Below are 25504 nucleotides of genomic sequence, written 5' to 3' on the forward strand. Positions count from 1 at the left end.
TTTAGAAGGAGATGTCATAGAACCCATAGTATTTCATAGCGACGCAATTTCTGTGTTAATTCGTCAATGTGAGGAGGCGAGGGATGCAGTAAAGAAGGAATAGTGCATCGGAAAGGAGATACTCGGAACTCAATAGGAAATCCTGTCGTTTCCATAAAAACGTTACCTGATTTAGAAGGAGAAGTCATAGAACCCATAGTACATTGTAGCGACGCAATTTCTGTGTTAATTCGTCAATGTGAGTGAGCGAGGGATGCAGTAAAGAAGGAATAGTGCATCGGATAGGAGATACTCGTATTCCAAAGGAAAATCCTGACGTTTCCATAGAAACGTTACCCGATTTAGAAAGAGAAGTCATAGATCCCATAGTATTTCATAGCGACGCAATTTCAGCGTTAATTCGTCAATGTGAGGGAGCGAGGGATGCAGTAAAGAAGGATTAGCGCACCGGAAAGGAGATACTCGTATCCCAAAAGAAAATCCTGTCGTTTCCATTGAAACGAGACTCGATTTAGAAGGAGAAGTCATGGAACCCATAGTAATTCGCAGCGACCCTAATTCAGTGTTAATTCGTCAATGTGAGGGTGCGAGGGATGCAGTAAAGAAGGAATAGTGCATCGGAAACGAGTTAGTCGTATCCCAAAAGAAAATCCTGTCGTTTCCATAGAAACGTTACACGATTTGGAAGGAGATTTCATAGAATCCAAAGTGTTTCATAGCGAGGCAATTTCTGCATTAATTCGTCAATGTGAGGGAGCGAGGGAATCAGTGAAGAAGGAATAGCGTATCGGAAAGGAGATACTCGTATCCCAAAAGAAAAACCTGTCCTCTCCAAAGAAACGAGACTCGATTTAGAAGGAGAAGTCATAGAACCCATAGTATTTCATAGCGACGCAGTATCTGTGTTAATTCGTCAGTGTGAGGTAGCGAGGGATGCAGTAAAGAAGGAATAGTGCATCGGAAAGGAGATACTCGTATCCCAAAGAAAATCCTGTCGTTCCCATAGAAACGAGACTCGATTTAGCAGGAGAAGTCATAGAACGAATAGCATTTCATAGCGACCTTATTCTGTGTTAATTCGTCAATATGAGGGAGCGAGGGATGCAGTAAAGACGGAATAGTGCATCGAAAAGGAGTTAGTCGTATCAGAAAAGAAAAACCTGTCGTTTTCATAGAAACGTTACTCGATTTAGAAGGAGATGTCATAGAACCCATAGTATTTCATAGCGAGGTAATATCTGTGTTAACTCCTCAATGTGAAGGATAGAGGTATGCAGTCCAGAAGGAATGGTGCATCGGAATGGAGATACTCGTATTCCAAAAGAAAATCCTGTCGCTTCCATGGAATCATTACTCGATTTAGAAGGAGAAGTCATAGAACCCATAGTATTTCATAGCGACGCAATTTCATTGTTAATTCGTCCATGTGAGGCAGCGAGGGATGCAGTAAAAAGGGAATAGTGCATCGGACAGGAGGTAGTCGTATCTAAAAAAAAAAAAAAAAAATCCTGTCGTTTCCATTGGAACGTTACTCGATTTAGAAGGAGAAGTCACAGAACGCATAGTATTTCATAGCGACGCAATTTCTAGGTTAATTCGTCAATGTGAGGGACCTAGGGATGCAGTAAAGTTGGAATAGTGCATCGAAAGGAGATACTCGTATGCCAGAAGATAATCCTGTCGTTTCCATAGAAACGTTACTCGATATAGAAGGAGATGTCTTAGGAGCCATAGTATTTCATAGCGGGGCAATTTCTGTGTTAACTCCTCAATGTGAGGGAGCGAGGGGTACAATAAAGAAGGAATAGTGAATCGGAAAAAAGATACTCGTATTTCAAATAAAATCCTGTCGTTTCCATAGAAACGTTACTCGATTTAGATGGAGAAGTCATAGAACCAATAGTAAATCATAGCGTCGCAATTTCTGAGTTAATTTATCAATGTGAGATAGCGAGGGATTCTGTAAAGAAGGAGAAGTGCATCGGAAAGGAGATACTCCTATTCCAAAGGAAAATCCTGTCGTAACCAAATTGACGAGACTCGATTTAGAGGGAGAGGTCATAGAACCCATAGTTATTCATAGCGACGCAATTTCTGTGTTAATTCGTCATTGTGAGGGGTCGACGGTTTTTAGTAAAGAACGAATAGTGCATCAGAAAGTAGATACTCGTATCCCAAAAGCAAATCCTTCCGTTTCCACAGAAACGAGACTCGATTTAGCAGGAAAAGTCATAGAACCCATAGTATTTCATAGCGGGGCAATTTCTGTGTTAATTCGTCAATGTGTGGGAGCGAGGGTTGCAGTACAGAATGAATTGTGCATTGGAAAGGAGATACTCGTATCCCAAAAGAAAATCTTGTCGTTTCCATAGAAACGAGACTAGATTTGGCAGGAGAAGTCATTGAACCCATAGTATTTCATAGCGACGCCGTTTATGTGTTAATTCGTCAATGTGAGGGAGCGAGGGATGTAGTAAAGAAGGAATAGTGCATCGGAAAGGAGATTATCGTATCCCAAAAGAAAGTCCTGTTGTTTCCATAGGAGCGTTACTCGATTTACCATGAGAAGTCATAGAACCCATAGTATTTCATAGCGACACAATTTCTGTGTTAATTCGTCAATGTGAGGGAGCGAGAGTTGCAGTAAAAAACGAATAGTGCATCGGAAGGGAGATACTCGTATCCCAAAAGAAAATCCTGTCCTCTCCAAAGATACGAGACTCGATTTAGAAGGAGATGTCATAGAACCCATAGTATTTCATTGCGACGCCATATCTGTGTTAATTCGTCAATGTAAAGTAGCGAGGGATGCAGTAAAGAAGGAATAGTGCATCGGAAAGCAGATACTCGGAACACAAAAGGTAATCCTGTCGTTTGCATAAAAACGTTACCTGATTTAGAAGGAGAAGTCATAGAACCCATAGAATATCATAGCGACGCAATTTCTGTGTTAATTCGTCAATGTGAGGGAGCGACGGATGCAGTAAAGAAGGAATAGTGCATCGGATAGGAGATACTCGTATTCCAAAAGAAAATCCTGTCGTTTCCATAGAAACGTTACCCGATTTAGAAGGAGAGTCGTAGATCCCATAGTATTTCATAGCGACGCAATTTCTTCGATAATTCGTCAATGGGAGGGAGCGAGGGATTCAGTTAAGAAGGAATAGTGCATCGGAAAGGAGATACTCGTATCCCAAAAGAAAATCCTTCCGTTTCCATAGAAACGTGACTCGATTTAGCAGGAAAAGTCATAGAACCCATAGTATTTCATAGCGACGCAATTTCTGTGTTAATTCTTCAATGTGAGGGAGCGAGGTATGCAGTAAAGAAGGAATAGCGCACCGGAAAGGAGCACTCGTATCGCAAAAGAAAATCCTGTCGTATCCATAGAAACGAGACTCGATTTAGTAGGAAAAGTCATAGAACCCATAGTACTTCATAGCGACGCAATTTCTGTGTTATTTCGTCGATGTGAGGGAGCGAGGGATGCAGTAAAAAGGGAATAGTGCACCGGAAAGGAGGTAGTCGTATCTAAGAAAAAAATCCTATCGTTTCCATTGAAACGAGACTCGATTTGGCTGGAGAAGTCATAGAACCCATAGTATTTCATTGCGACAGCATCTCTGTGTTAATTTCTCAATGTGAGGGAGCGAGGGATGCAGTAAAGAAGAAATAGTGCATCGGAAAGGAGATACTCGGATCCCAAAAGAAAATCGTGTCGTTTCCATGATAACGTTACTCGGTTTAGAAGGAGTGGTCATAGAACCCATAGTATTTCATAGCGACGCAATTTCTGTGTTAATTCGTCGATTGAGGGGGCGAGGGTTGCAGTAAAAAACGAATAGTTAATCGGAAAGGATATACTCTTTTCCGAAACGAAAATCATGTCGTTTCCATGGAAACGAGACTGGATTCAGCAGGAGAAGTCATAGAACCCATAGTACTTCATAGCGACGCCATTCCTGTGTTAATTCGTCAATGTGAGGGAGCGAGGGTTGCAGTAAAGAATGAATTGTGCATCGGAAAGGGGATACTCGGAAACCAAAAGGAAATCCTGTCGTTTACATAAAAAAGTTACTCGATTTAGAAGGAGAAGTCATAGAACCCATAGTATATTATAGCGACGTAATTTCTGTGTTAATTCGTCAATGTGACGGAGCGAGTGTTTTTAGTAAAGAACGAATAGTGTATCAGAAAGGAGATACTCGTATCCCAAAAGAAAATCCTTCCGTTTCAATAGATACGAGACTCGATTGAGCAGGAAACGTCATAGAACCCATAGTATTTCTTTGTACCGCAATTTCTGAGTTAATTCTTCAATGTGAGTCAGCAAGGGATGCAGTAAAGAGGGAATAGTGCATCGGATAGGAGATACTCGTATTCCAAAAGAAAATCCTGTCGTTTCCATAGAAACGTTACCCGATTTAGAAGGAGAAGTCATATATCCCATAGTATTTCATTGCGACGCAATTTCTGTGTTAATTCGTCAAAATGAGGGAGCGAGGGATTCAGTTAGGAAATAATAGTGCATCGGAAAGGAGATACTCGTATCCCAAAAGATAATCCTGTCGTTTCCAAAAAAACGAGACTCGATTTAGAAGGAGAAGTCATAGATCCCACAGTATTTCATGGCGACGTAATATCTGTGTTAATTTGTCAATGTGAGGGTGCGAGGGATGCAGTAAAGAAGGAATAGTGCATCGGAAAGGAGATACTCGGATCCCAAAAGGAAATCCTGTCGTTTAAATAAAAACGTTACTCGATTTAGAAGGAGAAGTCATAGAACCCATAGTATATTACAGCGAAGCAATTTCTGTGTTAATTCGTCAATGTGACGGTGCGAGGGTTTCAGTAAAGAACGAATAGTGCATCAGAAAGGAGATACTTGTATCCCAAAAGAAAATGCTTCCGTTTCCATAGATACGAGACTCGATTCAGCAGGAGAAGTCATAGAACGAATAGTATTTCATAGCGACCTCATTCTGTGTTAATTCGTCAATGTGAGGGAGCGAGGGATGCAGTAATGAAGGAATAGTGCATCGAAAAGGAGTTAGTCGTATCCCAAAAGAAAATCCTGTCGTTTCCATAGAAACGTTACTCGATTTATAAGGAGATGTCATAGAACCTATAGTATTTCACAGCGAGGCAAAATCTGTGTTAACTCCTCAATGTGAGGGAGCGAGGGATGTAGTCCAGAAGGAATGGTGCATCGGAATGGAGATACTCGTATTCCAAAAGAAAATCCTGTCGTTTCCATGGAATCATTACTCGATTTAGAATGAGAAGTCATAGAACCTATAGTATTTCACAGCGACGAAATTTCTGTGATAATTCGTCAATGTGAGGGAGCGAGGGATTCAGTAAAGAAGGAGTAGTGCATCGGAAAGGAGATACTCGTATCCCAAAAGAAAATCCTATCGATTCCATTGAAACGAGTCTCGATTTAGAAGGAGAAGTCATAGAACCCATAGTATTTCATAGCGAGGCAATATCTGTGTTTACTCCTCAGTGTGAGGGAGCGAGGGATGCAATAAAGAAGGATTAGTGCATCGGAAAGGAGTTACTCGGATCCCAAATTTAAATCCTGTCGTTTATATAAAAACGTTACTCGATTTACAAGGGGACGTCATAGGACCCATAGTATATTATAGCGACGCAATTTCTGTGTTAATTCGTCGATTGAGGGGGCGAGGGTTGCAGTAAAAAACGAATAGTTAATCGGAAAGGAGATACTCGTTTCCCAAACGAAAATCATGTCGTTTCCATGGAAACGGGACTGGATTCATCAGGAGATGTCATAGAACCCATAGTACTTCATAGCGACGCAATTTTTGTGTTAATTCGTCGATTGAGGGGGCGAGGGTTGCAGTAAAAAACGAATAGTTAATCGGAAAGGATATACTCGTTACCCCAAACGAAAATCATGTCGTTTCCATGGAAACGAGACTGGATTCAGCAGGAGAAGTCATAGAACCCATAGTACTTCATAGCGACGCCATTTCTGTGTTAATTCGTCAATGTGAGGGGGCGAGGGTTGCAGTAAAAAATGAATTGTGCATCGGTAAGGGGACACTCGGATCCCAGAAGGAAATCCTGTCGTTTCCATGATAACGTTACTCGGTTTAGAAGGAGTGGTCATAGAACCCATAGTATTTCATAGCGACGCAATTTCTGTGTTAATTCGTCGATTGAGTGTGCGAGGGTTGCAGTAAAAAACGAATAGTTAATCGGAAAGGAGATACTCGTTTCCCAAACGAAAATCATGTCGTTTCCATGGAAACGAGACTGGATTCAGCAGGAGAAGTCATAGAACCCATAGTACTTCATAGCGACGCAATTTCTGTGTTAATTCGTCGATTGAGGGGGCGAGGGTTGCAGTAAAAAACGAATAGTTAATCGGAAAGGATATACTCATTTCCGAAACGAAAATCATGTCGTTTCCATGGAAACGAGACTGGATTCAGCAGGAGAAGTCATATAACACATAGTACTTCATAGCGACGCCATTTCTGTGTTAATTCCTCAATGTGAGGGAGCGAGGGTTGCAGTAAAGAATGAATTGTGCATCGGAAAGGGGATACTCGGAATCCAAAAGGAAATAATGTCGTTTACATAAAAAAGTTACTCGATTTAGAAGGAGAAGTCATAGAACCCATAGTATATTATAGCGACGCAATTTCTGTGTTAATTGGTCAATGTGACGGAGCGAGGGTTTTTAGTAAAGATCGAATAGTGCATCAGAAAGGAGATACTCGTATCCCAAAAGAAAATCCTTCCGTTTCCATAGATACCAGACTCGATTTAGCAGGAAAAGTCATAGAACTCATAGTATATCTTTGTACCGCAATTTCTGAGTTAATTCTTCAATGTGAGGGAGCGAGGGATGCAGTAAAGAAGGAATAGTGCATCGGATAGGAGATACTCGTATTCCAAAAGAAAATCCTGTCGTTTCCATAGAAACGTTACCCGATTTAGAAGGAGAAGTCATATATCCCATAGTATTTCATAGCGACGCAATTTCTGTGTTAATTCGTCAATGTGAGGGAGCGAGGGATTCAGTTAAGAAATAATAGTGCATCGGAAATGAGATACTCGTATCCCAAAAGATAATCCAGTCGTTTCCAAAAAAACGAGAATCGATTTAGAAGGAGAAGTCATACAACCCACAGTATTTCATGGCGACGTAATATCTGTGTTAATTTGTCAATGTGAGGGAGCGAGGGATGCAGTAAAGAAGGAATAGTGCATCGGAAAGGAGATACTCGGATCCCAAAAGGATATCCTGTCGTTTAAATAATAACGTTACTCGATTTAGAAGGAGAAGTCATAGAACCCATAGTATATTATAGCGAAGCAATTTCTCTGTTAATTCGTCAATGTGACGGAGCGAGGGTTTCAGTAAGGAACGAATAGTGAATCAGAAAGGAGATACTTGTATCCCAAAAGAAAATCCTTCCGTTTCCATAGAAACGAGACTCGATTTAGCAGGAGAAGTCATAGAACGAATAGTATTTCATAGCGACCTCATTCTGTGTTAATTCGTCAGTGTGAGGGAGCGAGGGATGCAGTAAAGGAGGAATAGTGCATCGAAAAGGAGTTAGTCGTATCCCAAAAGAAAATCCTGTCGTTTCCATAGAAACGTTACGCGATTTAGAAGGAGATGTCATAGAACCCATAGTAATTCACAGCGAGGCAATATCTGTGTTAACTCCTCAATGTGAGGGAGCGAGGGATGTAGTCCAGAAAGAATGGTGCATCGGAATGGAGATACTCGTATTCCAAAAGAAAATCCTGTCGTTTCCATGGAATCATTACTCGATTTAGAATGACAAGTCATAGAACCTATAGTATTTCACAGCGACGAAATTTCTGTGATAATTTGTCAATGTGAGGGAGCGAGGGATTCAGTAAAGAAGGAGTAGGGCATCGGAAAGGAGATACTCGTATCCCAAAAGAAAATCCTATCGATTCCATTGAAACGAGACTCGATTTAGAAGGAGAAGCCATAGAACCCATAGTATTTCATAGCGAGGCAATTTCTGTGTTTACTCCTCAGTGTGAGGGAGCGAGGGATGCAATAAAGAAGGAATAGTGAATCGGTAAGGAGATACCCGTATTCCAAATAAAATCCTGTCGTTTCCATAGAATTGCTACTCGATTTAGATGGGGAAGTCATAGAACCAATAGTAATTCATAGCGTCGCAATTTCTCAGTTAATTCGTCAATGTGAGGGAGCGAGGGATTCTGTAAAGAAGGAGAAGTGCATCGGAAAGGAGATACTCGTATTCCAAACGAAAATCCTGTCGTTACCAAAGAGACGAGACTCGATTTAGAGGGAGAGGTCATAGAAACCATAGTATTTCATAGCGACGCAATTTCTGTGTTAATTCGTCAATGTGAGGGAGCGAGGGATGCAGTAAAGAAGGATTAGTGCATCGGAAAGAAGTTACTCGGATCCCAAAATGAAATCCTCTCGTTTATATAAAAACGTTACTTGATTTAGAAGGAGAAGTCATAGAACCCATGGTATATTATAGCGACGCAATTTCTGTGTTATTTCGTCAATGTGACGGAGCGAGGGTTTCAGTAAAGAACGAATAGTGCTTCAGAAAGGAGATACTCGTATCCCAAAAGAAAATCCTTCCGTTTCCATTGAAACGAGACTCGATTTAGCAGGAAAAGTCTTAGAACCCATAGTATTTCATAGCGACGCAATTTCTGTGTAAATTCTTCAATGTGAGGGGGCGAGGGATGCAGTAAAGAAGGAATAGCGCACCGGAAAGGAGATACTCGGATCCCAAAAGGAAATCGTGTCGTTTCCATGATAACGTTACTCGATTTAGAAGGAGTGGTCATAGAACCCATAGTATTTCATAGCGACGCAATTTCTGTGTTAATTCGTCGATTGAGGAGGCGAGGGTTGCAGTAAAAAACGAATAGTTAATCGGAGAGGAGATACTCGTTTCCCAAACGAAAATCATGTCGTTTCCATGGAAACGAGACTGGATTCAGCAGGAGAAGTCATAGAACCCATAGTACTTCATAGCGACGCCATTTATGTGTTAATTCTTCAATGTGAGGGAGTGAGGGTTGCAGTAAAGAATGAATTGTGCATCGGAAAGGGGATACTCGGATCCCAAAAGAAAATCCTTCCGTTTCCATAGAAACGAGACTCGATTTAGCAGGAAAAGTCATAGAACCCATAGTACTTCATAGCGACGCAATTTCTGTGTTAATTCTTCAATGTGAGGGAGCGAGGGATGCAGTAACGAAGGCATAGCGCACCGGAAAGGAGATACTCGGATCCCAAAAGGAAATCGTGTCGTTTCCATGATAACGTTACTCGATTTAGAAGGAGTGGTCATAGAACCCATAGTATTTCATAGCGACGCAATTTCTGTGTTAATTCGTCGATTGAGGGGGCGAGGGTTGCAGTAAACAACGAATAGTTAATCGGAAAGGAGATAATCGTTTCCCAAACGAAAATCATGTCGTTTCCATGGAAACGGGACTGGATTCAGCAGGAGAAGTCATAGAACCCATAGTACTTCATAGCGACGCAATTTTTGTGTTAATTCGTCGATTGAGGGGGCGAGGATTGCAGTAAAAAACGAATATTTAATCGGAAAGGAGATACTCGTTTCCCAAACGAAAATCATGTCGTTTCCATGGAAACGAGACTGGATTCAGCAGGAGAAGTCATAGAACCCATAGTACTTCATAGCGACGCCATTTCTATGTTAATTCGTCAATGTGAGGGAGCGAGGGTTGCAGTAAAGAATGAATTGTGCATCGGAAAGGGGATTCTCGGATCCCAAAAGGAAATCCTGTCGTTTACATAAAAACGTTACTCGATTTAGAAGGAGAAGTCATAGTACCCATTGTATATTATAGCGACGCAATTTCTGTGTTGATTCGTCAATGTGACGGAGCGAGGGTTTTTAGTAAAGAACGAATAGTGCATCAGAAAGGAGATACTCGTATCCCAAAAGAAAATCCTTCCGTTTCCATAGATACGAGACTCGATTTAGCAGGAAAAGTCATAGAACCCATAGTATTTCTTTGTACCGCAATTTCTGAGTTAATTCTTCAATGTGAGGGAGCGAGGGATGCAGTAAAGAAGGAATAGTGCAGCGGATAGGAGATACTCGTATTCCAAAAGAAAATCCTGTCGTTTCCATAGAAACGTAACCCGATTTAGAAGGAGAAGTCATATATCCCATAGTATTTCATAGCGACGCAATTTCTGTGTTAATTCGTCAATGTGAGGGAGCGAGGGATTCAGTTAAGAAATAATAGTGCATCGGAAAGGAGATACTCGCATCCCAAAAGATAATCCTATCGTTTCCAAAAAAACGAGACTCGATTTAGATGGAGAAGTCATAGAACCCACAGTATTTCATGGCGACGTAAAATCTGTGTTAATTTGTCAAAGTGAGTTAGCGAGGGATGCAGTAAAGAAGGAATAGTGCATCGGAAAGGAGATTCTCGTATCGCAAAAGAAAATCCTTTCGTATCCATAGAAACGAGACTCGATTTAGAAGGAGAAGTCATAGAACCCATAGTATATTATAGCGACGCAATTTCTGTGTTAATTCGTCAATGTGACGGAGCGAGGGTTTCAGTAAAGAACGAATAGTGCATCAGAAAGGAGATACTCGTATCCCAAAAGAAAATCCTTCCGTTTCCATAGAAACGAAACTCGATTTAGCAGGAAAAGTCATAGAACCCATAGTATTTCATAGCGACGCAATTTCTGTGTTAATTCTTCAATGTGAGGGAGCGAGGGATCCAGTAAAGAAGGAATCGCGCACCAGAAAGGAGATACTCGTATCGCAAAAGAAAATCCTGTCGTATCCATAGAAACGAGACTCGATTTAGTAGGAAAAGTCATAGAACCCATAGTACTTCATAGCGACGCAATTTCTGTGTTAGTTCGTCAATGTGAGGGAGCGAGGGATGCAGTAAAAAGGGAATAGTGCACCGGAAAGAAGGTAGTCGTATCTAAAAAAAAAATCCTATCGTTTCCATTGAAACGAGACTCGATTTGGCTGGAGAAGTCATAGAACCCATAGTATTTCATTGCGACGGCATTTCTGTGTTAATTTCTCAATGTAAGGGAGCGAGGGATGCAGTAAAGAAGGAATAGTGCATCGGAAAGAAGATACTCGGATCCCAAAAGGAAAACGTGTCGTTTCCATGATAACGTTACTCGATTTAGAAGGAGTGGTCATAGAACCCATAGTATTTCATAGCGACGCAATTTCTGTGTTAAATCGTCGATTGAGAGGGCGAGGGTTGCAGTAAAAAACGAACAGTTAATCGGAAAGGAGATACTCGTTTCCCAAACGAAAATCATGTCGTTTCCATGGAAACGAGACTGGATTCAGCAGGAGAAGTCATAGAACCCATAGTACTTCATAGCGACGCCATTTCTGTGTTAATTCGTCAATGTGAGGGAGCGAGGGTTGCAGTAAAGAATGAATTGTGCATCGGAAAAGGGATACTCGGATCCCAAAAGGAAATCCTGTCGTTTACAGAAAAAAGTTACTCGATTTAGAAGGAGAAGTCATAGAACCCATAGTATATTATAGCGACGCAATTTCTGTGTTAATTCGTCAATGTGACGGAGCGAGGGTTTTTAGTAAAGAACGAATAGTGCATCAGAAAGGAGATACTCGTATCCCAAAAGAAAATCCTTCCGTTTCCATAGATACAAGACTCGATTTAGCAGGAAAAGTCATACAACCCATAGTATTTCTTTGTACCGCAATTTCTGAGTTAATTATTCAATGTGAGGGAGCGAGGGATGCAGTAAAGAAGGAATAGTGCATCGGATAGGAGATACTCGTATTCCAAAAGAAAATCCTGTCGTTTCCATAGAAACGTTACCTGATTTAGAAGGAGAAGTCATATATCACATAGTATTTCATAGCGACGCAATTTCTCTGTTAATTCGTCAATGTGAGGGAGCGAGGGATTCAGTTAAGAAATAATAGTGCATCGGGAAGGAGATACTCGTATCCCAAAAGATAATCCTGTCGTTTCCAAAAAAACGAGACTCGATTTAGAAGGAGAAGTCATAGAACCCATAGTATATAATAGCGAAGCAATTTCTGTGTTAATTCGCCAATGTGACGGAGCGAGGGTTTCAGTAAAGAACGAATAGTGCATCAGATAGGAGATACTTGTATTCCAAAAGAATATCCTTCCGTTTCCATAGAAACGAGACTCGATTTAGCAGGAGAAGTCATAGAACGAATAGTATTTCATAGCGACCTCATTCTGTGTTAATTCGTCAATGAGAGGGAGCGAGGGATGCAGTAAAGAAGGAATAGTGCATCGAAAAGGAGTTAGTCGTATCCCAAAAGCAAATCCTGTCGTTTCCATAGAGACGTTTATCGATTTAGAAGGAGATGTCATAGAACCCATAGTATTTCACAGCGAGGCAATATCTGTGTTAACTCCTCAATGTGAGGGAGCGAGGGATGTAGTCCAGAAGGAATGGTGCATCGGAATGGAGATACTCGTATACCAAAAGAAAATCCTGTCGTTTCCATGGAATCATTACTCGATTTAGAATGAGAAGTCATAGAACCTATAGTATTTCACAGCGACGAAATTTCTCTGATAATTCGTCAATTTGAGGGAGCGAGGGATTCAGTAAAGAAGGAGTAGTGCATCGGAAAGGAGATACTCGTAGCCCAAAAGAAAATCCTATCGATTCCATTGAAACGAGACTCGATTTAGAAGGAGAAGTCATAGAACACATAGTATTTCAAGGCGAGGCAATTTCTGTGTTTACTCCTCAGTGTGAGGGAGCGAGGGATGCAATAAAGAAGGAATAGTGAATCGGAAAGGAGATACTCGTATTCCAGATATAATCCTGTCGTTTCCATAGAATTGCTACTCGATTTAGATGGGGAAGTCATAGAACCAATAGTAATTCATAGCGTCGCAATTTCTCAGTTAATTCGTCAATGTGAGGGAGCGAGGGATCTGTAAAGAAGGAGAAGTGCATCGGAAAGGAGATACTCGTATTCCAAACGAAAGTCCTGTCGTTACCAAAGAGACGAGACTCGATTTAGAGGGAGAGGTCATACAACCCATAGTATTTCATAGCGACGCAATTTCTGTGTTGATTCGTCAATGTGAGGGAGCGAGGGATGCAGTAAAGAAGGATTAGTGCATCGGAAAGGAGTTACTCGGATCCCAAAATGAAATCCTGCCGCTTATATAAAAACGTTACTCGATTGTGAAGGAGAAGTCATAGAATCCATAGTATATTATGGCGACGCAATTTCTGTGTTAATTCGTCAATGGGACGGAGCGAGGGTTTCAGTAAAGAACGAATAGTGCATCAGAAAGGAGATACTCGTATCCCAAAAGAAAATCCTTCCGTTTCCATAGAAACGAGACTCGATTTAGCAGGAAAAGTCATAGAACCCATAGTATTTCATAGCGACGCAATTTCTGTGTTAATTCTTCAATGTGAGGGAGCGAGGGATCCAGTAAAGAAGGAATAGCGCACCGGAAAGGAGATACTCGTATCGCAAAAGAAAATCCTGTAGTATCCATAGAAACGAGACTCGATTAAGTAGGAAAAGTCATAGAACCCATAGTACTTCATAGCGATGCAATTTCTGTGTTAGTTCGTCAATGTCAGTAAGCGAAGGATGCAGTAAAAAGGGAATAGTGCACCGGAAAGGAGGTAGTCGTATCTAAAAAAAAAATCCTGTCGTTTCCATTGAAACAAGACTCGATTTGGCTGGAGAAGTCATAGAACCCATAGTATTTCATAGCGACGGCATTTCTGTGTTAATTTCTCAATGTGAGGGAGCGATGGATGCAGTAAAGAAGGAATAGTGCATCGGAAAGGAGATACTCGGATCCCAAAAGGAAGTCGTGTCGTTTCCATGATAACGTTACTCGATTTAGAAGGAGAGGTCATAGAACCCATAGTATTTCATAGCGACGCAATTTCTGTGTTAATTCGTCGATTGAGGGGGCGAGGGTTGCAGTAAAAAACGTGTTGTTAATCGGAAAGGAGATACTCGTTTCCCAAAAGCAAATCCTGTCGTTTCCATAGAAAGGAGACTCGGTTTAGCAGGAGAAGTCATAGAACCCATAGTATTTCATAGCGACGCCGTTTATGTGTTAATTCGTCAATGTGGGGAGCGAGGGATGTAGTAAAGAAGGAATAGTGCATCGGAAAGGAGATTATCGTATCCCAAAAGAAAGTCCTGTTGTTTCCATAGGAGCGTTACTCGATTTACCATGAGAAGTCATAGAACGCACAGTATTTCATAGCGACACAACTTCTGTGTTAATTCGTCAATGTGAGGGAGCGAGAGTTGCAGTAAAGAACGAATAGTGAATCGGAAAGGAGATACGCGTATCCCAAAAGAAAATCCTGTCGTTTCCATAGAAACGAGACTCGATTTAGCAGGAGAAGTCATAAAACCCAAAGTATTTCATAGCGACGAAATTACTGTGTAAATTCGTCAATGTGAGGGAGCGAGGGATGCAGTAAAGAAGGAATAGTGCATCGGAAAGAAGATACTCGTATCCCAAAAGAAAATTCTGACGTTTCAATAGAAACGAGACTCGATTTACAAGGAGAAGTCATGGAACCCATAGTATTTCATAGCGACGCGATTTCTGTGTTAATTCGTCACTGTGAGGGAGCGAGGGTTGCAGTAAAGAACGAATAGTGCATCGGAAAGGAGATACTCGTATCCCAAAAGCAAATCCTGTCGTTTCCATAGAAACGAGACTCGGTTTAGCAGTAGAAGTCATCGAACACATAGTATTCCATAGCGACGCAATTTCTGTCTTAATTCGTCAATGTGGGGGAGCGAGGGAATTAGTAAAGAAGGAATAGTGCATCGGAAAGGAGATACTCGTATCCCAAAAGAAAATCCGGTCGTCTCCGTAGAAACGTTACTCGAATTAGAAGGAGAAGACATTGAACCAATAGTAATTCATAGCGATGCAATTTCTGTCTTAATTCGTCAATTTGAGGGAGCGTGGGTTGCTGTAAAGATCGAATAGTGCATTGGAAGGAGATACTCGTATCTCAAAAGGAAATCATGTCGTTTCCATAGAAACGAGACTCGATTTAGCAGAAGAAGTCATAAAAACCATAGAATTTCATAGCGACGCAATTTCTGTGTTAATTCGTCAATGTGAGTTAGCGAGGGTTGCGGTAAAGAACGAATAGTGCATTGGAAAGGAGATACTCGTATCCCAAAACAAAATCCTGTCGTTTCCATAGAATCCAGATTCGTTTTAGCAGGAGAAGTCATAGTGCCCATAGTATTTGATAGCGACGCAATTTCTGAGTTAATTCGTCCATGTGAGGGAGCGAGAGATGCAGTAAGGAAGGAGTAGTGCATCGGAAAGGAAATACTCGTATCCCAAATGAAATTCCTGTCGTTTAAATAGAAACGAGACTCGATTTAGAAGGAGACGTCCTTGAACCCATAGTATTTCATAGCGACGCAAATTCTGTGTTAATTCGTCAATGTGAGGGAGCGAGGGATGCAGTAAAGAAGGATTAGTGCATCGGAAAGGAGTTAATCGGATCCCAAAATGAAATCCTGTCGTTTATATAAAAACGTTACTCGATTTAGAAGGAGAAGTCATAGAAATCATAGTATATATTAGAGCGACGCAATTTTTGTGTTAATTCGTCAATGTGACGGAGCGAGGGATTCAGTAAAGAACGAATAGTGCATCAGAAAGGAGATACTCGTATCCCAAAAGAAAATATTTCCGTTTCCATAGAAACAAGACTCGATTTAGCAGGAAAAGTCTTAGAACCCATAGTATTTCATAGCGACGCAATTTCTGGTTTAATTCTTCAATGTGAGGAAGCGAGGCATGCAGTAAAGAAGGAATAGCGCACCGGAAAGGAGATACTCGTATCGCAAAAGAAAATCCTGTCGTATCCATAGAAACGAGACTCGATTTAGTAGGAAAAGTCATAGAACCCATAGTACTTCACAGCGACGCAATTTCTGTGTTAGTTCGTCAATGTGAGGGAGCGAGGGATGCAGTAAAAAGGGAATAGTGCATCGGAAAGGAGATACTCGGATCCCAAAAGGAAATCGTGTCGTTTCCATGATAACGTTACTCGATTTAGAAGGAGAGGACATAGAACCGATAGTATTTCATAGCGACGCAATTTCTGTGTTAATTCGTCGATTGAGGGGACGAGGATTGCAGTAAAAAACGGATAGTTAATCGGAAAGGATATACTCGTTTCCCTAACGAAAATCATGTCGTTTTCCATGGAAAAGAGTCTGGATTCAGCAGGAGAAGTCATAGAACCCATAGTACTTCATAGCGACGCCATTTCTGTGTTAATTCGTCAATGTGAGGGAGCGAGAGTTGCAGTAAAAAACGAATAGTGCATCGGAAAGGAGATACGCGTATCCCATAAGAAAATCCTGTCTTTTCCATAGAAACGAGACTCGATTTAGCAGGAGAAGTCATAAAACCCAAAGTATTTCATAGCGACGAAATTACTGTGTAAATTCGTCAATGTGAGGGAGCGAGGGATGCAGTAAAGAAGGAATAGTGCATCGGAAAGAAGATACTCGTATCCCAAAAAAATTCTGACGTTTCAATAGAAACGAGACTCGATTTAGAAGGAGAAGTCATGGAACCCATAGTATTTCATAGCGACGCGATTTCTGTGTTATTTCGTCACTGTGAGGGAGCGAGGGTTGCAGTAAAGAACGAATAGTGCATCGGAAAGGAGATACTCGTATCCCAAAAGCAAATCCTGTCGTTTCCCTAGAAACGAGACTCGGTTTAGCAGTAGAAGTCATAGAACACATAGTATTCCATAGCGACGCAATTTCTGTGTTAATTCGTCAATGTGGGGGAGCGAGGGAATTAGTAAAGAAGGAATAGTGCATCGGAAAGGAGATACTCGTATCCCAAAAGAAAATCCTGTCGTCTCCGTAGAAACGTTACTCGAATTAGAAGGAGAAGACATAGAACCAATAGTATTTCATAGCGATGCAATTTCTGTCTTCATTCGTCAATTTGAGGGAGCGTGGGTTGCTGTAAAGATCGAATAGTGCATTGGAAGGAGATACTCGTATCTCAAAAGGAAATCATGTCGTTTCCATAGAAACGAGACTCGATTTAGCAGAAGAAGTCATAAAACCCATAGAATTTCATAGCGACGCAATTTCTGTGTTAATTCGTCAATGTGAGTTAGCGAGGGTTGCGGTAAAGAACGAATAGTGCATTGGAAAGGAGATACTCGTATCCCAAAACAAAATCCTGTCGTTTCCATAGAATCCAGATTCGTTTTAGCAGGAGAAGTCATAGTGCCCATAGTATTTGATAGCGACGCAATTTCTGAGTTAATTCGTCTATGTGAGGGAGCGAGAGATGCAGTAAGGAAGGAGTAGTGCATCGGAAAGGAAATACTCGTATCCCAAATGAAACTCCTGTCGTTTAAATAGAAACGAGACTCGATTTAGAAGGAGACGTCCTTGAACCCATAGTATTTCATAGCGACGCCGTTTATGTGTTAATTCGTCAATGTGAGGGAGCGAGGGATGTAGTAAAGAAGGAATAGTGCATCGGAAAGGAGATTATCGTATCCCAAAAGAAAGTCCTGTTGTTTCCATAGGAGCGTTACTCGATTTACCATGAGAAGTCATAGAACCCATTGTATTTCATAGCGACACAATTTCTGTGTTAATTCGTCAATGTGAGGGAGCGAGAGTTGCAGTAAAAAACGAATAGTGCATCGGAAAGGAGATACTCGTATCCCAAAAGCAAATCCTGTCGTTTCCATAGAAACGAGACTCGGTTTAGCAGGAGAAGTCATAGAACCCATCTTATGCAATATCGACGCAATTTCTGTGTTGATACGTCATAGTGAAAGAGCGAGGGTTGCAGTAAAGAGCGAATAGTGCATCGCAAAGGAGATACTCGTATTCCAAAAGCAAATCCTGTCGTTTCCATAGAAACGTTACTCGATTTAGAAGGACAAGTCATAGAACCCATAGTATTTCATAGCGACGCAATTTCTGTGTTAATTCGTCAATGTGAGAAAGCGAGGGATGCAGTAAAAAGAGAATAGTGCTTCGGAAAGGAGATACTCGGATCCCAAAAGGAAATCTGGTCGTTTCCATAAAAACGTTACTCGATTTACAAGGAGAAGTCATAGAACTCATAGTATTTCATAGCGACCCAATTTGTGTGTTAATTCGTCGATTGAGGGAGCGAGAGCTGCAGTAATAAACGAATAGTGCATCGGAGAGGAGATACTCGTATCCCAAACGAAAATCATATCGTTTCCATAGTGACGAGACTCGATTTATTAGGAGAAGTCACAGAACCGATTGTATTTCATAGCGACGCAATTTCTGTGTTAACTCGTCAATGTGAGGGAGCGAGGGTTGCAGTAAAGAACTAATAGTGCATCGGAAAGGAGATACTCGTATCCCAAAAGAATATTCTGCCGTTTCCATAGAAACGAGTCTCGATGAGGCAGGAGAAGTCATAGGGCCCACAGTATTTCATAGCGACGCAATTTCTGTGTTAATTCGTCATGTGAGCTAGCGAGAGAAGCAGTAAAGAAGGAACTGTGCATCGGAAAGGTGACTACCGTAACCCAAAAGAAAGTCCTTTTGTTTCCATAGAAACGTTAGTCGATTTAGAAGGAGAAGTCATAGAACACATAGTAATTCATAGCGACGCAATTTCTGTGTTAATTCGTCAATGTGAGGGAGCGAGGGTTGCAGTAAAAAACGAATAGTGCTTCGGAAAGGAAATGCTCGTGTCCCAAAAGAAAATCCTGACGTTTCCATAGAAACGAGACTCGATTTAGCAGGAGGAGTCATAGATCCCGTAATATTTCATAGCGACGCAATTTCTGTGTTAATTCGTCAATGTGAGGGCGCGAGGGATGCAGTAAAGATGGAATAGTGCATCGGAAAGGAGATACTCGTATTCCAAAAGCAAATCCTGTCGTTTCCATAGAAACTTTACTCGATTTAGAAGGAGAAGTCACAGAACCCATAGTATTTCATAGCGACGCAATTTCTGTGTTAATTCGTCAATGTGAGGGCGCGAGGGATGCAGTAAACTAAGAAAAGAGCATCGGAAAGGTGATACTCGGATCCCAAAAGGATATCCTGTCGTTTCCATAAAAACGTTACTTGATTAAGAAGGAGAAGTCATAGAACCCATTGTATTTCATAGCGACGCAATTTCTGTGTTAATTCGACGATTGAGGGAGCGAGGGTTGCAGTAAAGCACGAATAGTGCATCGGAAAGGAGATATTCGTATCCCAAAAGAAAATCCTGTCGTCTCCATAGAAACGAGACTCGATTTAGTAGGAGAAGTCATAGAACCGATAGTATTTTATAGCAAAGCAATTTCTGTGTTAATTCGTCAATGTGAGGGAGCGAGGGATGCAGTAAAGACGGAATAGTGCATCCGAAAGGATATACTCGTATCCCAAAAGAATATCCTGTCGTCTCCATAGAAATGAGAATCGATTTAGCAGGAGAAGTCATGGAACCCATAGTATGTCATATCGACGCAATTTCTGTGTTATTTCGTCAATGTGAGGGAGCGAGGGATTTAGTAAAGGAGGAATAGTCCATCGGAAAGGAGATAATCGTAACCCAACAGAAAATCCTATCGTTTCCAAGGAAACGAGACTCGATTTAGAAGGGGTAGTCGTCGAACACGTAGTATATCATAGCGACGCAAGTTCTGTGTTAATTCGTCAATGTGAGGGAGCGAGGAATGCAGTAAAGAACGAATTGATCATCGGAAAGGAGATACTCGTATCTTAAAAGAATTTCCTGTCGTTTCAATAGAAACGAGACTCGATTTAGTTGGAGAAGTCATAGAACCCATGGTATGTAATAGCGACACAATCTCTGTGTTAATTCGTCAATGTGAGGGCGCGAGGGATGCAGTAAAGTAAGAAAAGAGCATCGGAAAGGAGATACTCGGATCCCAAAAGGAAATCATGTCGTTTCCATAGTAACGTTACTCGATTTAGAAGGAGAAGTCATAGAACCCATTGTATTTCATAGCGACGGAATTTCTGTGTTAATTTGCACATGTGAGGGAGCGAGGGATTTAGTAAAGAAGGAATAGTGCATCGGAAACGAGATAATCGTATCCCAACAGAAAAACCTGTCGTTTCCAAAGCAACGAGTCTCGATTTAGAAGGAGAAGTCATAGAACACACAGTATTTCATAGCGGCGCAATGTCTGTGTTAATTCGTCAATGTGAGGGAGCGTGGGATGCAGTAAAGAAGAAATAGTGCATCGGAAAGAAGGTACTCGTATCCCAAAAGATTATCCTGTCGTTTCCGTAGAAACGTTTTTCGATTTGGAAGGAGAAGACATAGAACACATAGTATTTCATAGCTATGCAATTTCTGTGTTAATTCGTCAATTTGAGGGAGCGAGGTTTGCAGTAACGAACGAATAGTGCATCGGAAAGGAGATACTCGTATCTCAAAAGAAAATCATGTTGTTTCCTTAGAAACGACACTCGATTCAGCAGGAGAAGTCATAGAACCCATCGTATTTCATAGCGACGCAATTTTTGTGCTTATTCGTCAATGTGAGGGAGCGAGGGATGCAGCAGAGAAGGAATAGTGCATCGGAAAGGAAATACTCGTATCCCAAAAGAAAATCCTGTCGTTTCCATAGAAAGGAGACTCGATTTAGCAGGAGAAGTCACAGAACCCATAGTATTTCATAGCGACGCAATTTCTGTGTTAATTCGTCAATGTGAGGGAGCGAGGAATGCAGTAAAGAACGAATAGATCATCGGAAAGGAGATACTCTCATCCCAAAAGAATTTCCTGTCGTTTCCATAGAAACGAGACTCGATTTAACAGGAGAAGTGATAGAACCCATAGTATGTAATATCGACGCAATTTCTGTGTTCATTCGTCAATGTGAGGGCTCGAAGGATGCAGCAAAGAAGGAATAGTGCATCGGAAAGGAGATACTCGTATCCCAAAAGAAGATCCCGTCATTTCCGTAGAAACGTTACTCGATTTAGAAGGAGAAGACATAGAACCCATAGTATTTCATAGCGATACAATTTCTGTGTTAATTCGTCAATTTGAGGGGGCGAGGGTTGCAGTTAAGAACGAATAGTGCGTTGGAAAGGAGATACCCGTATCCCAAAGGAAAATTCTGACGTTTCCATCGAAGCGAGACTCGATTTAGGTGGAGAAGTCATAGAACCCATAGTATTTCATAGCGACGCAATTTCTGTGTTAATTCGCCAATGTGAGGGACCGAGGGATGCAGTAAAGGACGAATAGTGCATCGGAAAGGAGATACTCGTATCCCAAAACATAATCCTGTCGTTTCTGTAGAAACGTTACTCGATTTAGAAGGAGAAGACATAGAACCCATAGTATTTCATAGCTATGCAATTTCTGTGTTATTTCGTCAGTTTCAGGGAGCGAGGGTTGCAGTAAAGAACGAATAGTGCTTCGGAAACGAGGTACTCGTATCTCAAATGAAAATCATGTTGTTTCCTTATAAATGACACTCGATTTAGGAGGAGAAGTCATCGAACCCATTGTATTTCATAGCGACGCAATTTCTGTGTTAATTTGTCAATGTGAGGGAGCGATGGTTGCAGTAAAGAACGAATAGTGCTTCGGAAAGGAGTTACTCGTTTCCCAAAGGAAAACCTGTCCTTGTTCACAGAAACAAGACTCGATTAGACAGGAGAAGTCATAGAACCCATAGTATTTCATGGCGACGCAATTTCTGTGTTAATTCGATAGTGTGAGGGAGCGAGGGTTGCAGTAAAAAACGAATAGTGCATCGGTAAGGAAATACTCGTATCCCAAAAGAGAATCCTGTCGTTTCCATAGAAACGAGACTCGATTTAGCCGGAGAAGTCATAGAACCCATAGTAATTCATAGCGAGGCAATTTCTGTGTTAACTCCTCAATGTGAGGGAGCGAGGGATGCAGTAAAGAAGGAATAGTGCATCGGAAAGGAGATACTCGTATCTCAAAAGAAAATCATGTTGTTTCCATAGAAACGAGACTCGATTTAGCAGGAGAAGTCATAGAACCCATAGTATGTCATTTAGACGCAATTTCTGTGTTAATTCGTCAATGTGAGGGGCGAGGGATTTAGTAAAGAAGGAATAGTGCATCGGAAAGGAAATACTCGTATACCAAAAGGAAATCCTGTCGTTTCCAAAGAAACGAGACTCATTTAGAAGGAGAAGTCATAGAACCCATAGTATTTCATAGCGACGCAATTTCTGTGTTAATCCGTCAATGTGAGGGAGCGAGGGATGCAGTAAAAAAGGAATAGTGCATCGGATAGGAGATACTCGTATCTCAAAAGAAAATCCAGTCGTTTCCATAGAAACGAGACTCGATTTAGCAGGAGAAGTCATAGAACCCATAGTATGTCATTTAGACGCAATTTCTGTGTTAATTCGTCAATGGGTGGGGCGAGGGTTGCAGTAAGGAAAGAACAGAGCATCGGAAATTAGATACTCGGATCCCAAAAGGAAATTCCGTCGTTTCCATAAAAACGTTACTCGATTTAGAAGGAGAAGTCATACATCCCAAAGTATTTTTTAGCGACGCTATTTCTGTGTTTATTCGTCTATTGAGGGGGCGAGGGTTGCAGTTAAGAACGAATAGTGCGTTGGAAAGGAGATACCCGTATCCCAAAGGAAAATTCTGACGTTTCCATCGAAGCGAGACTCGATTTAGGTGGAGAAGCCATAGAACCCATAGTATTTCATAGCGACGCAATTTCTGTGTTAATTCGCCAATGTGAGGGACCGAGGGATGCAGTAAAGGACGAATAGTGCATCGGAAAGGAGATACTCGTATCCCAAAACATAATCCTGTCGTTTCTGTAGAAACGTTACTCGATTTAGAAGGAGAAGACATAGAACCCATAGTATTTCATAGCTATGCAATTTCTGTGTTATTTCGTCAGTTTCAGGGAGCGAGGGTTGCAGTAAAGAACGAATAGTGCTTCGGAAAGGAGGTACTCGTATCTCAAATGAAAATCATGTTGTTTCCTTAGAAATGACACTCGATTTAGCAGGAGAAGTCATCGAACCCATTGTATTTCATAGCGACGCAATTTCTGTGTTAATTTGTCAATGTGAGGGAGCGATGGTTGCAGTAAAGAACGAATAGTGCTTCGGAAAAGAGTTACTCGTATCCCAAAGGAAAGTCCTGTCCTTGTTCACAGAAACAAGACTCGATTAGACAGGAGAAGTCATAGAACCCATAGTATATCATAGCGACGCAATTTCTGTGTTAATTCGACAATGTGAGGGAGCGAGTGATGCAGTAAAGAAGGAACAGTGCATCGGAAAGAAGATACTCGTATCCCAAATGAAAATCCTGTCGTTTCCATAGATACGAGATTCGATTTAGAAAGAGAAGTCAAAGAACCCATAGTATTTCATGGCGACGCAATTTCTGTGTTAATTCGATAGTGTGAGGGAGCGAGGGTTGCAGTAAAAAACGAATAGTGCATCGGTAAGGAAATACTCGTATCCCAAAAGAGAATCCTGTCGTTTCCATAGAAACGAGACTCGTTTTAGCCGGAGAAGTCATAGAACCCGTAGTAATTCATAGCGAGGCAATTTTTGTGTTAACTCCTCAATGTGAGGGAGCGAGGGATGCAGTAAAGAAGGAATAGTGCATCGGAAAGGAGATACTCGTATCTCAAAAGAAAATCATGTTGTTTCCATAGAAACGAGACTCGATTTAGCAGGAGAAGTTATAGAACCCATAGTATGTCATTTAGACGCAATTTCTGTGTTAATTCGTCAATGTGAGGGGCGAGGGATTTAGTAAAGAAGGAATAGTGCATCGGAAAGGAAATACTGGTATACCAAAAGGAAATCCTGTCGTTTCCAATGAAACGAGACTCATTTAGAAGGAGAAGTCATAGATCCCATAGTATTTCATAGCGACGCAATTTCTGTGTTAATCCGTCAATGTGAGGGAGCGAGGGATGCAGTAAAAAAGGAATAGTGCATCGGATAGGAGATACTCGTATCTCAAAAGAAAATCCAGTCGTTTCCATAGAAACGAGACTCGATTTAGCAGGAGAAGTCATAGAACCCATAGTATGTCATTTAGACGCAATTTCTTTGTTAATTTGTCAATGTGAGGGAGTGAGGGATGCAGTAAAGAAAGAATAGTGCATCGGAGAGGAGATACTCGTATCCCAAAAGGATATCCTGTAGTTTACATAAAAACGTTACTCGATTTAGATGGAGAAGTCATAGAACCCATAGTATTTCATAGCGACGCAAATTCTGTGTTAATTCGTTGATTGAGGGAGCGAGGGTTAAAGTGAAGAACGAATAGTGCATTGCAAAGGAGATACTCGTATCCCAAAAGAAAATCCTGTCGTTTCCATTGAAACGATACTCGATTTAGTAGGAGAAGTCGTAGAACCGATAATATTTCATAGCGACGCAATTTCTGTGTTGATTCGTCAATGTGAGGGAGCGAGGGATGCAGTAAAGACGGAATAGTGCATCGGAAAGGATATACTCGTATCCCAAGAGATATTCCAGTCGTTTCCATAGCAAAGAGACTCGATTTACCAGGGGAAGTCATAGAACCCATAGAATGTCATATCGACGCAATTTCTGTGTTAATTTTCAATGTGTGGGAGAATGGGATTTAGTAAAGAAGGAATAGAGCATCGGATAGGAGATAATCGTATCCCAACAGAAAAAAACCTGTCGTTTTTAAAGGAACGAGACTCGATTCAGAAGGAGAAGTCATAGAACCCATAGTATTTCATAGCGACGCAATTTCTGTGTAAATTCGTCAATGTGAGGGAGCGAGGGATGCAGTAAAGAAGGAATTGTGCATCGGAAAGGAGATATCTCGTATCCCAAAAGATTATCCTGTCGTTTCCGTAGAAACGTTACTTGATTTAGAAGGAGAAGACATAGAACCCATAGTATTTCATAGCTATGCAATTACTGTGTTAGTTCGTCAATTTGAGGGAGCGAGGGTTGCAGTAAAGAACGAATAGTGATTCGGAAAGGAGTTACGCGTATCTCAAAAGAAAATCATGTGGTTTCCAGCGAAACGAGACTCGATTAAGCAGAAGAAGGCATAGAACCCATAGTATTTCATTCGACGCAATTTCTGTGTTAATTCGTCAATGTGAGGGCCGAGGGTTGCAGTAAAGAACGAATAGTGCATTGGAAAGGAGATATTCGTATTCCAAAAGATCATCCTGTCGTTTCCATAGATACGAGACTCGATTTAGAATTAGAAGTCATAGAACACATAGTATAGCATAGCTACGCAATATCTGTGTTAACTCGTCAAAGTGAGGGGGCGAAAGATGCAGCAAAGAAGGAATAGTGCATCGGAAAGGAAATACTCGTATCCAAAAAGAAAAACCAGTCGTATCCATAGAAACGAGACTCGATTTAGCAGGAGAAGCCACAGAACC

Source organism: Schistocerca piceifrons, chromosome 3, assembly GCF_021461385.2.
Source record: "Schistocerca piceifrons isolate TAMUIC-IGC-003096 chromosome 3, iqSchPice1.1, whole genome shotgun sequence".
In the NCBI taxonomy this organism is placed as follows: domain Eukaryota; kingdom Metazoa; phylum Arthropoda; class Insecta; order Orthoptera; family Acrididae; genus Schistocerca; species Schistocerca piceifrons.